The sequence below is a fragment of the Hylobates moloch genome, unplaced genomic scaffold (genome assembly GCF_009828535.3).
Source record: "Hylobates moloch isolate HMO894 unplaced genomic scaffold, HMol_V3 SCAFFOLD_13, whole genome shotgun sequence".
NCBI classification, from domain to species: domain Eukaryota; kingdom Metazoa; phylum Chordata; class Mammalia; order Primates; family Hylobatidae; genus Hylobates; species Hylobates moloch.
In genome coordinates, this window is record NW_026652288.1 from 20229852 (window position 1) to 20242939 (window position 13088).

Consider the following 13088-nt stretch of genomic DNA (forward strand, 5'->3'; position numbering starts at 1 on the left):
GAGCAGAAAAATCTGAAATAACGAAATGTTCAACAGACGTTTGCATAACACACAGACCAGCCATAAAATAGCACGGATTGTGGACATTCAAATGACGATGCTGATTGTATTTTCTACATTAAAATCCTCATGATATGTGGAAACAAGTTCACAAAAACTGTAAATAAGCAAAATTTTTGTTTAAAAACTCACATACATATGTATAGACAGTGAAAATATAGAAGAAAAATCTTTTAAAATGTGAGTAGTTATCTTTGAAAAGTGAGATCGTGTGTAATTCTTTTTCTTTTGGTTTATCTGTATTTTTATAAAAAACATATATTTGTCTTGTATTTCAAAATTTTTTTATTCTTTTAAAAATTGGTGCAGAGAATTCTAGGGTGGGGTGGTCATTCTTTTCCTCTGGAGTCAAACTTCAGTTAATGAAACCCACAAGAGGGCACTGTTTTGGAGAGTTAAACTTTCTTTTTAACTAATATTTTATTAATTTAAGTACTAATACTTAAAACTCTGTTTTACATTAACCAGTGTATAAGAAAATTATTCCAAACTACTGCATATTCTCATGCCTTCTTGCAATTGAGTACAATAAAAATAGTTTATCATTAGCATCATCATTGTGAAGGTGCAGATTCCACCATATCACATAATAGGCTGATCTTTAGGGCTACTGGCTAAGCAGAAGGGTTTATATCTGCACTAAGCAGCTTCAGATTACTTCCCTTACCGAATATCTAGAATTGCTTTTTATAATTTTCCAATTTCTTTCACTACTGATAAACCATCAGTATCAGTATTCTGTAGCAACTCTTTGCCACTTTAATTTGGTGCTTCTAATCTGCCGTTATCTTAGAAAAACACACATGCTTGTTAGAAGTGTGAGTAAACTAAGAGAAGGCAGATCTGAGAGTGTTTGATATGGTTTGGCTGTGACCCCACCCAAATCTCATCTTGAATTGTAGTTCCCATAATTCCCACATGTTGTGGGAGGGACCCAGTGGGAGGTAATTGAATCATGGGGGCGGGTCTTTCCTGTGCTGTTCTCGTGGTTGTAATTTCACGAGATCTGATGATTTTATGAACAGAAATTTTCCTGCACAAGTCCCTCTTGCCTGCCCCCATGTAAGAGGTCCCTTTGCTCTTCCTTTGTCTTCCACCGTGATTGTGAGGCCTCCCCAGTCATGTGGAACTGGGAGTCCATTAAACCTCTTTCCTTTATAAAGCACCCAGTTTTCAGGTGTGTCTTTTTTTTTTTTTTTTTTTTTTTGAGACGGAGTCTTGCTCTGTCACCCAGGCTGGAGTGCAGTGGCATGATCTCGGCTCACTGCAAGCTCGGCCTTCCAGGTTCACGCCATTCTCCTGCCTCAGCCTCCCGAGTAGCTGGGACTACAGGCGCCCGCCACCACGCCTGGCTAATTTTTTTGTATTTTTAGTAGAGATGGGGCTTCGCCGTATTATCCAGGATGGTCTCGATCTCCTGACCTCGTGATCCACCCTCCTCGGCCTCCCAAAGTGCTGGGATTACAGGCATGAGCCACCGCGCCCGGCCTCAGGTGTGTCTTAATTAGCAGCATAAGAACAGAGTAATACAGGGTTTCAAAGTGAAGGCACTGGCAAGTTGGGATCTAGAGTGGGGAGGTGTCCAAAACGGACGGCTCCTGTGGGTGGTGGCTCACGCCTGTAATCTCAGCACTTTGGGAGGCGGAGGCGGACGGATCACGAGGTCAGGAGATGGATACCAGCCTGGGGTGAAACCCTGTCTCTACTAAAAATACAAAAAAATTCGCTGGGCGTGCTGGCACGCACCTGCAGCCTCAGCTACTTGGGAGGCTGAGGCAGGAGAATCGCTTGAGCCTGGGAGGCGGAGCTTGCAGTGAGCCGAGATTGCACCGCTGCACTCCCACCTGGGTGACAGAGCGAGACTCTGTCTCAAAATAAATAAATAAATAAATATATAAAAATTTAAAAAAAGATATCTTTTAAGTTATGTTGAAGAGTTTGGATTTTATCAGGGCAGTTGGGAGTTATTGAAGAATTTCAAGAAAGGAAGCAAGGGGCTCATATTTGTGTTTTTTGAAAGATTACTACAGCAAGGACAATTTTGTGTGTGGTAAAACTGTTGGCAGGAAGACAGAAAGATGTGGGCTTGGAAATACAAAGGAAAGGAAATTGGGCTGTGAGGAGACAGGTTATCAGGGACGTCATCCATGTGACATCTGCTCTCTTCTAGCTGATAAATTCCAAGACCTGCTCTCTTCTAGCTGATAAATTCAAATACATTCTCCTTTTAGGAGGAGCCATGCAGGGGGAATTTATTTCTGGTCTCCATGCCAGGAAGAGCAGTGCCTCTTATAAACTATACATTTTTATGTCATATGCCTGCAAATCTTTTATTAATAAATAACTATTTCCCTCTTTGCTTTGGTCACTGGGAAGCTCTGTGTATGTAATTCTATGCCCAGAATTTACTTCTGGTTTCATTGCAAGATGCATACTTTCATTTTGCTCAGAATTGTTTATTTATGGTATCTTTTTGTCTTATCTGAATTTTCAAAAGTGGCATCAAATTATTTTTGGAATAAAGTGGAGTATAATAAAGAAGTTTTTAAAGTGTGAGCTTGAAAAAAACCAAAACATCAATAGCTCTTTAACAGATTCTCAAATCCTTATGATTGCTCATTTTGTATACAGTTTTTGAAATATGATGACTGTTTTGGTATAGTCAAATTTGTCTATGTTAAATAGTGTTTTTAAAAACTGGGAAGTCGATGACATCAAAAGCACAAGCCCATGAGGAAAAACTAGATAAATTGGAGTTCATCAAAATTTTAAAGTTTTGTGCTTTAAAGGACACTATCCAGAAAGTGAAAATACAGCCCACAGAATGGGAGAAAATATTTGCAAATTATATATCTGATAAGGTTTATCGGGAATACATAAGAAGCTCTGAAAACTCAATAATAAAAAGACAGCACAATATAAAAACGGGCAAAAGATCTAGATAGACATTTCTCCAAAAAAAGATATACAAGTGGCTAATAACAAGCACTGAAAAAGGTGCTCGACATGATTAGTCATCAGATACAAATCAAAACCACCATGAGCTGTCACTTCACATTCATGAGGATGGCTATCATCAAAAAGACAGATATTAACAATTGTTAGGGAGGAGGTGGGGAAATGGGAACTTTCATACCATGCTGGTGGGAATATAAGATGGCACAATTACTTTAGAAAACAGTCTGGAAGTTCCTCAAAAAGTTAAACATAGAATCACCATATAATCCAGCAATTCTACTCTTAGGTATATGTCCAAGAGAAATAGAAACATAGGTCCATAACACAACTACGCATGAATGTTCACAGCAACATTATTCAAGATAGCCAAAAGGTGAAAAAAAGCCAAATGCTTATTAACTAATGAATGGATAAACAAAATGCGGTAAAGCTATGCAACGAATTGTTATCCGGCCCTAGAAAGGAATGGCCCGGGTCTCCTGATACATGCTGCAACATGGATGACGCTTGAAAGCAGTACGCTGGGCAAAAGAAGTCAGAATTACCAAAAAAAAATCCACATATTATATTATCCCATGTATATAAAATGTCCAGAATCGGCAAATAGAGAGAGATAGAAAGTAGATTAGTTATTGCTTAACATTGAAGGGATAGAGGGATTGGGGTTTGATGGCTAAGGAGTATAGAGTTTCTTTTACAAGCGATGAAAATATAAAATTGACTGTGGTAGTGTTTGTACAACTCTGTGAATGTAATACAACTATTGAATTTACACCTTAAGTGAGTGAATTATATGGTACATGAATTATATCTCAATGAAGCCGTTTTAAAAAAAAATAATGGAAGCCACCATGCTTGGCCTACTCAGTAGACTGTTAATGGGAACCCAGATCCTACATGGTCTTCCAGAGATGGGTTCTAACTCCAGCTCAGCCGCTTCCCAGCTATGTAAGCTCCTCACACAAATCACTTCATCTCCCTAAAATGGAGACAGCTATGCCTGATGCCCAGTGGGCCTGCACTGGGTCTAGAGAGTGCTGGAGCTCGGTAGGAGCCCAGTCTGCTGCTTCCCAGAGGGCCCTCCAAGACCCCTACCCTCAGAAGGTGCCCAACATCCTAAATGAGGGGGGCCTGCAGATTCCCTTTTAGGAAATTAACTACAAGTGCTCTTGATGATGTTTAAATATTTAAATAACAATTCATCAGACCTTAAGGGGCTGAGAAACTCAGGGGAGGTTCTGGAAGGCAGGAGCTGCAGTGTAGCTGAGCTACACTCTTTTGCCCCTGTTCCCCATGGAGCCTCCGGGATGGTCTAAGAGGCTGTCTACACTTCAGTGGTCATTCACCCCTCAGCTGCAGAATCAGTAGCTTTCTAGTCTACACCCCGCATTCTGCTTCTTTCAGCCCCTGAATAAGGAGCCTGCTTTTAAAGACTGCCCCAGGACAGCCGTGAGCATGGAGTTCTCTGTCGTGAGATTACAGAAAGTCAGCATCAGGCCCCCTCGTGTTAGAGACAGGTCAACTGAGGTCCAGGGACAGGTGGGCCTGGCTCAGTGGCCTCTCAGTCCAATTCTCTGGAGGATTCCAAAAGCATGTCCTGAGCCACTCCAGTGAGCTGGGCTCTGCTCATGTTTCACGTGAGCACCTCCCTGAATTGCAACAACAAATCTGTGGAGTAGACATTGATTACCCTTTTTACAGATGAGAGCACAGAGACTTGCCCAAGGTGGCTTAGAGAGTGAGCAAGCCGGGATTCACATCCAGCCTGTCTGACACCAAAACCTGTGTTCTTTCTTCTGGGCCAGTTCCCCCAATTTCTTCATGTCAGAAGCCAAGCGGGTCGTAGAGGAGGGGAGATGTGAGAGAGATCTGGGTTTTCAGGATATTCTTGGGCCTCACCTGGTTGCACTACCTGCCCTCCCATCCTCACTCCAGCTCATTTCTCTCCCTAAATACCAGATTCTCTGCAGCCCAGGCTCCTTGAGGTTGGGAGCGTTCATTTAAAGTCATACGGGAGAAAAGGAAAAAGAATCATGGATGTTCCCAGTTCGGCCTTGAGTCTCTCTCTCTCAGGATGCCTTTTGCTGCCAAGAATGATGAAACGGATGTCTTGGCAATAGCTTCAAATGTTTCCTGCCAAACCAGGGGAGAATTTGTCTTCAGTTTAGATGCAGCCAAGACAGACAAGTCCCAGCTCTTATTATTCACAGGAAATGCACAAAACACACACGAGCTTCCCAAACCTGGGAGGTCCATGGCTCCCCAGCTTCTCCTTATCAGGATTTCAGCATCATCTAGACACAGGTTGCACCCCCCACTTGCTTCACACCTTCCATCCCCACACCCTTCAGGCTTTCCATGTCACCCCCATCCCTCATCATCGGTGACTCCAAGGCCTCGGCCTGGCAGGCAAGGCCACCTTCCTTTTGTTCCCATCACGTCCTAGGTAAACTTTTTGTTTTTGGTGGTGGTGGTGGTAAAAGACACATCACATAAAATTTACCATTTTAACCATTTTAAAGGGTACAGTTCAGTAGTGTTTAGTATATTTACAAAGCTGTACAACTCTCGTTGCTATCAACTTCCAGAACATTTCATCACCCCCAAAGGAAAACCTATACCTCCCCCCACTCCCAGCCCCTGACAACCAGCTACCTACCTTCTTCTGTCTCTTTAAATCTGCCTCTTCTGGGTATTTCATATAAATGGTATCCTACAATGTGTGGCCTTCTGTGACTGGCTTCTTTCACTCAGCTGAATGTTTTCAAGGTTCATCCATGTCCTAGTGTGTGTCAGCACTTCTTGTACTAATACTTTGGGGCTGCTCTTTAGGACTGAATAATATTCTATTGGATGGATAGACCACATTTTGTTGATTTGTTCTTCCATTAATGGATGTTTATGTTGTTTCCACCTTTTAGCTATTGTGAATAGTGCCACTAGGAACATTCTTGCATGAGCTTTGTTTGAACCCCTGTCTTCAGTTCTTTGGGGCATATACCTAGGAGTGGAGTGCTGGGTCATACAGTAATTCTATTTTACTTCTTGAGGAACCACCACACTATTTTCCATATTGATCATACCATTTTACATTCTTGTCAGCAGGGTATGAAGCTTCAATTCCTCTACATCCTCACCAACATTTGTTATTTTTCTTTAAAAAAAAAAATCTAGCCATCTGAATAGATTTAAGTGGGTATCTCATTGTGGTTTTGATTTGTATATTTCTGACTAATGATTTCATTGAGCATATTTTCTTGTTCTTTGATTTAATAAAGTTTTATTTTTCTAAATGTACAGTTGGTTGGACCTGTTCGTGCTTCTTCACCAGCAGCTGGCGCATCTCCACCCTTGGTATTTCTGGTGTAAATTACTTGAACTCTGTGCTTTGAAACCAGTTTGATAAGTCCTTTGCTAAAGAGCTCCTGAAGGTTGCCCTGGCCAGGGAGACTCGAATCTTCAGTCTCTCAGAAACCATAGCTGGGGTTATAAGTTTACAGTTGGGAACTTCCTTACAGGGTTTGTCTTAGGTAGTTTTGTCAAACAAAACTAAGTTATTGGGCTTGTCCTGAACTATGTCTTTGGAGCACTTCTTCTTTTTGGCCTTGCCCCCAGATTTGCTCACTGGGTCTTTGTCTTTCCTGGCCAACTTTCTGGCGTCTTTCTTCTTCTTGTCCTTGTGTGGTATTGTGAAGCTCAGAGAGCAGTGGTGAACACTACAGCCTAGCTAAGATGTCAGACAAAAAGACACTGAACGTGTTTTCATGTGTTTGTTGGTCCTTTGTATATCTTCTCTGAAGAAATGCCTATGTAAATCCTATGCCAATTTTTAAATTGGATTATTTGTTGTTGAGTTGCAGGAGTTCTTTATATATTCTAGACACTAGATCCTTAAAAGATATATGGTTTGCAAACATTTTGTCCTAGTCTTTGTGTTGTCTTTCACTCTCTTGATGTTGTCCTTTAAAGCACAAAAGTTTTTAGTTTCGATAAATTCATGAATTTATCTTTTTATTTTTTTTGGCCGCTTGTGCTCTTGGTGTCATATCTAATAATCCATGGCCAAATCTCAGGTCATGAAGACTTACCCTATATTTTTTATTAAGCGTTTTATAGCAATAGCTCTTATATTTAGGTCTTTGATTTATGTTGAGCTAATTTTTGCATACGGTATGAGGTAGGGCACAACTTCACTCTTTTTTTTTTTTTTTTTTTTTTTTTTTCAGACAGTCTTGCTCCATCACCCAGGCTGGAGTGCAGTGGTGTGGTCTCAGCTCACCGCAACCTCCACCTCCCAGGTTCAAGCAATTCTCCTGCCTTGGCCTCTGGAGTAGCTAGAATTACAGACACCCATGACTATGCTCAGCTAATTTTTGTATTTTTAGAAGAGACGGGGTTTCACCATGTTGGCCAGGCTGGTCTCAAACTCCTGACCTCAAGTGATCTGCCCACCTCAGCCTCCCAATGTGCTGGGATTACAGGCATGAGCCACCACACCTGGCCTCTGACTTCATTCTTTTACACGTGGATGTCCCCTCCAATACCACTTGTTGGGAGGCTATTCTGCATGGAATGGTCTTGGCACCCTTGTCATAAATCAAGTGCCACACGTGTATGAGTTTGTATCTGGACTCTTAATTCCATCCAATTGATCTATATGTCTATCCTGTGCCAGTGCCACACTGTTTTGATTACTGTAACTTTGTAGTGACTTTTGAAATTGGGAAGTATAAATCCTCCAACTTTGCTCTTCTTTTTGAAGATTGCTTTAGCTATTCAGGGTCCCTTGTAGTTCCACACACATTTTAGGGTTAGCTTTTCCATTTCTGTAAAAACATCACATTGGGATTTTGATAAACATGGCATTAAATCTGTAGATCTATTTGGAGATTACTGTCATTTTAACAATATCAAGTCTTCTAATCAATGAACACGGAATGTCTTTTTATTTTCTTAAATTTTATTTAATTTCTTTCAGCAATGTTACATAGTTTTCAATGTTCAAGTCTTCCTCTCCCATTGTTAAATTCATTTCTAGTTATTTTATTGTGTTTGGTGCTATTGTAGATTGAATTGTTTTCTTGATTTTCCTTTTGTAGCATGTATAGAAATGTAACTGATTTTGTGTTAATATTGTATCCTTCAACTTTGTCAAATTCGTATATTAGCTATAATGTTTTTTTTTGTAGATTCTTTAGGATCAGCTACATATAAGATCATGTCATCTGCAAATAAAGATGGCTCTACTGCTTATTTTACTATCTAGATGTCTTTTTTTTTTTTTTTCTTGCCTAGTTTCTCTGGCTAGAACTTCCAGTACAATGTTGCATAGAAGTAGCAGAAACACGCTGGGTGTGGTGGCTCACGCCTGTAATCCCAGCACTTTGGGAGGCCGACATGGGTGGATCACCTGAGGTTGGGAGTTCGAGATCAGCCTGACCAACATGGTGAAACACCGTCTCTACTAAAAATACAAAATTAGCTGGCTGTGGTGGCACATGCCTGTAATCCCAGCTACTTGGGAGACTGAGGCAGGAGAATCGCTTGAACCCGGGAGGTGGAGTTTGCAGTGAGCCAAGATCGCACCATCGCACACCAGCCTGGGCAACAAGAGCAAAACTCCGTCTCAAAAAAAAAAAAAAAAAAAAGAAGTAGCAGAAATGGGCATCCTGTCTTGTTCCTGATCTTTGGGCAAAGCTTTCTGTCTTTCACCAAGTGTTTTGTTGACTCTCATTGGCTCATCCTCTACTTTCTCCAGGGTGTCCGGCTGTCACCCTTGCTCACTCTGCAGCCCCAAGGAAACCAGTTCTCCAGCCTTTGCCACACCCACATCCTCTAGTCCCCACCTCTGCCCTCCACTTTCTGATTCAGTGCCCTATCTTTCAAACCAAGAGTTTTTTGTGGAGTTCCTATGCCTCACTCATGTGGCCCCAACTAGTCATGGATCTCTCCTCCCTGGCCCTCTCCCACAGCCCTGAGCATGAAGAGGCCTGAGGCACACTTCATAAATGCTGAGGTCTTGAAAAGCCTAAGAGGTCAGGCTTGCTGAGAAGAGCTATGTCTGAGCCCGCCTGGCTACAGGGAAAACAAACCCCAAAACCTTGCTGGCCTGATTGGCACGAGCCCAGAGAGAACTGATGCCCATCCAAGAAACACAGGTGTTCCAGGGCCCCTGCTCTGTGGCAGGTGAAGCCTGCTGACAAGCCACAGACACTCTTGTCTGTGGGCAGGACTTTCTGCTCCTTTCCCTTGCAGCTGGAGGGGAATCCCAGATGTGCCCACCTGCTGCCCATGCCCCTGAGGCCAAGCCCTTCTGCGAAGGCAATGGCTTATGACACCAAAAATACCACAGTTTAAAAGTGAATTTGGAGCATAAACCCAGAAACAGAAGCCAGGGAGAGCCCAGTACCGTGAGCAGCATCTTCTTGCTACCTGCTAAGGCAGCTCCTTTGCTTAATGTGGGGTGACATCCTCCTGGGAGCCTCAGCACCTCTCTAAGACCAGGCCAGACACTGCTGGGACCCTCAGCCAGGACTGGCACCAAACAACTCCCAGAAGAATTTGACAAAACCATCCTGAGAGTGGGATCCTTTAACCTCCTCTCTCAGAAATGACCAGTCAAGCGGACCCAGAGTAAATAAGGATACAGAATTCTGAGAAATACAATCAATAAATTTGAAACTCTACATATTCTCCAAACAGGAGATATACATATATATATGTGTGTGTATATATATATATATATACACACACATATATATGTGTATGTGTATATATATATATATATGTGTATATATATATATAATCTATTGAACCGGCCAGGTGCAGTGGTTCATACCTATAATCCCAGGACTTTGGGAGGCCAAGGTGGGAGGATCACCTGAGCTTGGGAGTTCAAGGCCAGCCTGACCAACATGGAGAAACTACATCTCCGCTAAAAATACTAAATTAGCCAGGCATGGTGGCGCATGCCTGTAACCCCAGCTACTCGGGCAGCTGAGGCAGGAGAATCGCTTGAACCTGGGAGGCGGAGGTTGCCGTGAGCCAAGATTGCGCCATTGCACTCCAGCCTGGGCAACAAGAGCAAAACTCTGTCTCAAAAAAAAAAAAAAAAAATCTATTGAATCTTTATAAAAATTTGTTATATACTAGGTTGCAAAGGAAAAATTTTGAGTTGTAGAAAGTAGAATTGTACAGATTCCCATTCTTAGACCTAATTTAATAAAACCAGAAATGAATTACAAATGGATAATAGTGAGAAAATCTTGAGAACAAAAGCACAAACATACAAACATTACTAGTATTTTAAATAACTTTTGAAAATTTTGAAAATAATTTTGAAAATTAATAGAAATCAAAACAGAACATGATAAAATGTATGAGAAGCGGCCAAATCTGTTCTTAGAGAAATTTTTATAGCCTGACATGTTTTTAAAAATTAAACAACAAAAATAAAGGTAAATAAAAATTTGACATAATTTTTTAAAAAGGACTAAAAAAACCAGAAAAACAAAAAACTAAATGAAGACCAATAGCATATATTTCTCACAAACATAACCAATAAACAAGAGACAAAACCCTAGAAATAAAAACTGGACTAACACCACAAATACAAAGATAATTCTTAACATTATGAGGATAGGATAGATATTTGAGCTCTAGATGAAATGGGCACTTGACTATAAAAATATAAGTGATTAAAATTAACTTGAAAAGAAGTAGAAAAACATGAATTTACTATCCATAGGAGAAATGGAGATGATTATTGATAAACTAAGTTTCTCCAAAGACCAGGCCCAGGAAGGTCTACCGATGAGTGACAGGCAGGTGAGGACGAGGACAACAAGATGGGGAGCAGAGGGAAGGCCAGGCCTGGGGACCTGGGCCAGGGAGCTGGTTTATTGCTTTGCATTTTTGCAAAGGTCACTCTGCTGTCCTGATTTCCACATGAGCCTGGAGACGCAGTTCTTGAGTTCAGACGTCAAGCCCTACCCTTCTCTCCTTAAACTTACGACGCTTGAGCCTCAGGTCTAAGGAGGAATCCTCCAGCTGAACCCAAAAGCACCGATGCCAAACACACAACTTCGGGAACGTGCAGTGGCAATAGCAGGAGCCCGCCTCTCACTCAGAAGCAACAACACTGCCTTAGGCTCAGCCAACACTGCCTTAAGCTCAGCTGAAAGGGACACGAGATGACAAGATGACGGAGTTAAAGGTCCTAACTTGTAGCCAGCCTTACATAACCATGCGACAGAGCAAAACAAAACAAACACCTTCTCCCTCTCCACCCACAGGTGGCTGCAGGATGAGCACCGTCCTGGGGGGGCAGAGGCCACCAGACGCAGCATCAGGATCCCGACCTGCTGCTCTAATATTGCCTGTGAGAAGTCAGGTTCTCAGGGCTCTAGTCCTCGCTCTCTGCCACATGAGAACCCACAGCAGCCTTCCTGCATCCCAGCAAAGGACCATGCACTCCCCAAGCCAAAGGGGTCCTGGTGGAGACCTTCAGTAAGATTGCCACTTCAAAGCCGCTCCGGGGGCCCAGGTGGACCTCTGAGCTCTCCTCCAGGAAAAGGCCTGTTCTCATGAGGCCTGTTGTAGCTCAGGCTCTTGGAGCCTTCTCTAGGGAGCACACTGAACAGTTTTCCGAATACTGAGGCTCCTCTTGGCTTCATTCCGGGAGTGGGAGAGGGGAGGGAAGATTGGGCTGAGCCGCTCTGTGGATTTGCTCAGCTGTGTGTCACCCCATGCTGCGCCAACAGGCCCCGAGCCACCATGCAGTAAATTCTCCCCATTCGCCTGTCCAGGACAACACAGGGTAACTAGAGGAAGAAAAAGAAAAGTTGGAAATCATACAGAGGAGGAGAGAGAAGCTGTCAAGGAACAAAGGCCAGTTGGTGCCAGGACTTCCAGGCCAACTGAGGATTCTGACCCCTCATCGCTCCAGAGGACTCTGGAGGTGTCCTTTCCTTCAGAGGGTGCCCCCAGCCCCTTGACTCAGTTTTTCCCATTTACTGGACTGGAGACTCCTCCCACCATCAGTGAAACATTTGCTAAGCCTCACTTGGAGCCCAGGTACCCTGGGGACTGTGGGGGCTGTCACCAAAGGTGGAGCATGGTCTGGGGATACCAGGTATCTTGGAGCCGCAGGCATCTTCTACTTCATGAGCTTCCTCCCTGTGGTTCCTTTTTTATTTTTAAGTAGATTTTTTTAAAGAGCAGTTTTAGGTTCACAGCACAATTGAACAGCGAGTACAAAGTCCCCACATGCCTCCTGCCCCCACACATGCACAGCCTCCCCCACCACCAGCAGCCTGCACCAGAGTAGGACATTTACCAGTGAAGCTACATGGACACATGGACACCTCCTTATCACCCAGAGCCATAGCGTACATTAGGGTTCACTCTTGTTGCGGTGCATTCTATAGGTTTAAACTAATGAATAACGCCACAGATCCACCACGAGAGTATCATACAGATAAGTTTTTGCCCTAAAAATCCTCTGTGCTCCTCCTATTCATCCCTCTCTTCCCCTTGAACCCCAGAAACCACTGATCTTTTTATGGTCTCCATGGTTTTGCCTTTTCCAGGTCAGACGGCTGGAATCATACAACACATATAGCCTTTTCAGATTGCTTTCTTTCGCTTAGTAATACGCATTTAAGTTTCCTCCATGTCTTTTCATGGCTTGATAGCACATTTCTTTTTAGCACTGAATTAAATGCTCAGTGGAATCATCATCTAGATGTACTGCAGTCTATTTACTCATTCACCTACCAAAGGACATCTTGGTTGCTCCCAAGTCTTGGTAATTATGAGTCAAGCTGCTATAAGCATCCATGTGCAGATTTTTGTGAGGACATATGTTTTAACTCCTTTGGGTAAATACCAAGGAGCACAAATGCTGGAGAGTATGGTAAGAGTATGTTCAGTTTTGTACTGTGGTTTCAACAGGTATATTGAGATATAATTCACGTACAATCAAATGTTCCCATTTTAAGTGCACAGTTCGATGAGTTTTGGTGAATGTTTATAGTCATGCTCACGTGTAGCACACTTCCATCACTCCC

General features: G+C 42.7%; 1 pseudogene; it reads right to left on the reverse strand.

Moving 5' to 3' along the window:
- Window positions 1-5688: 5688 nt before the first annotated feature.
- LOC131380925 (small ribosomal subunit protein eS25-like) lies at window positions 5689-11605 on the reverse strand (annotated as a pseudogene).
- Between the last annotated feature and the right edge of the window lie 1483 nt (window positions 11606-13088).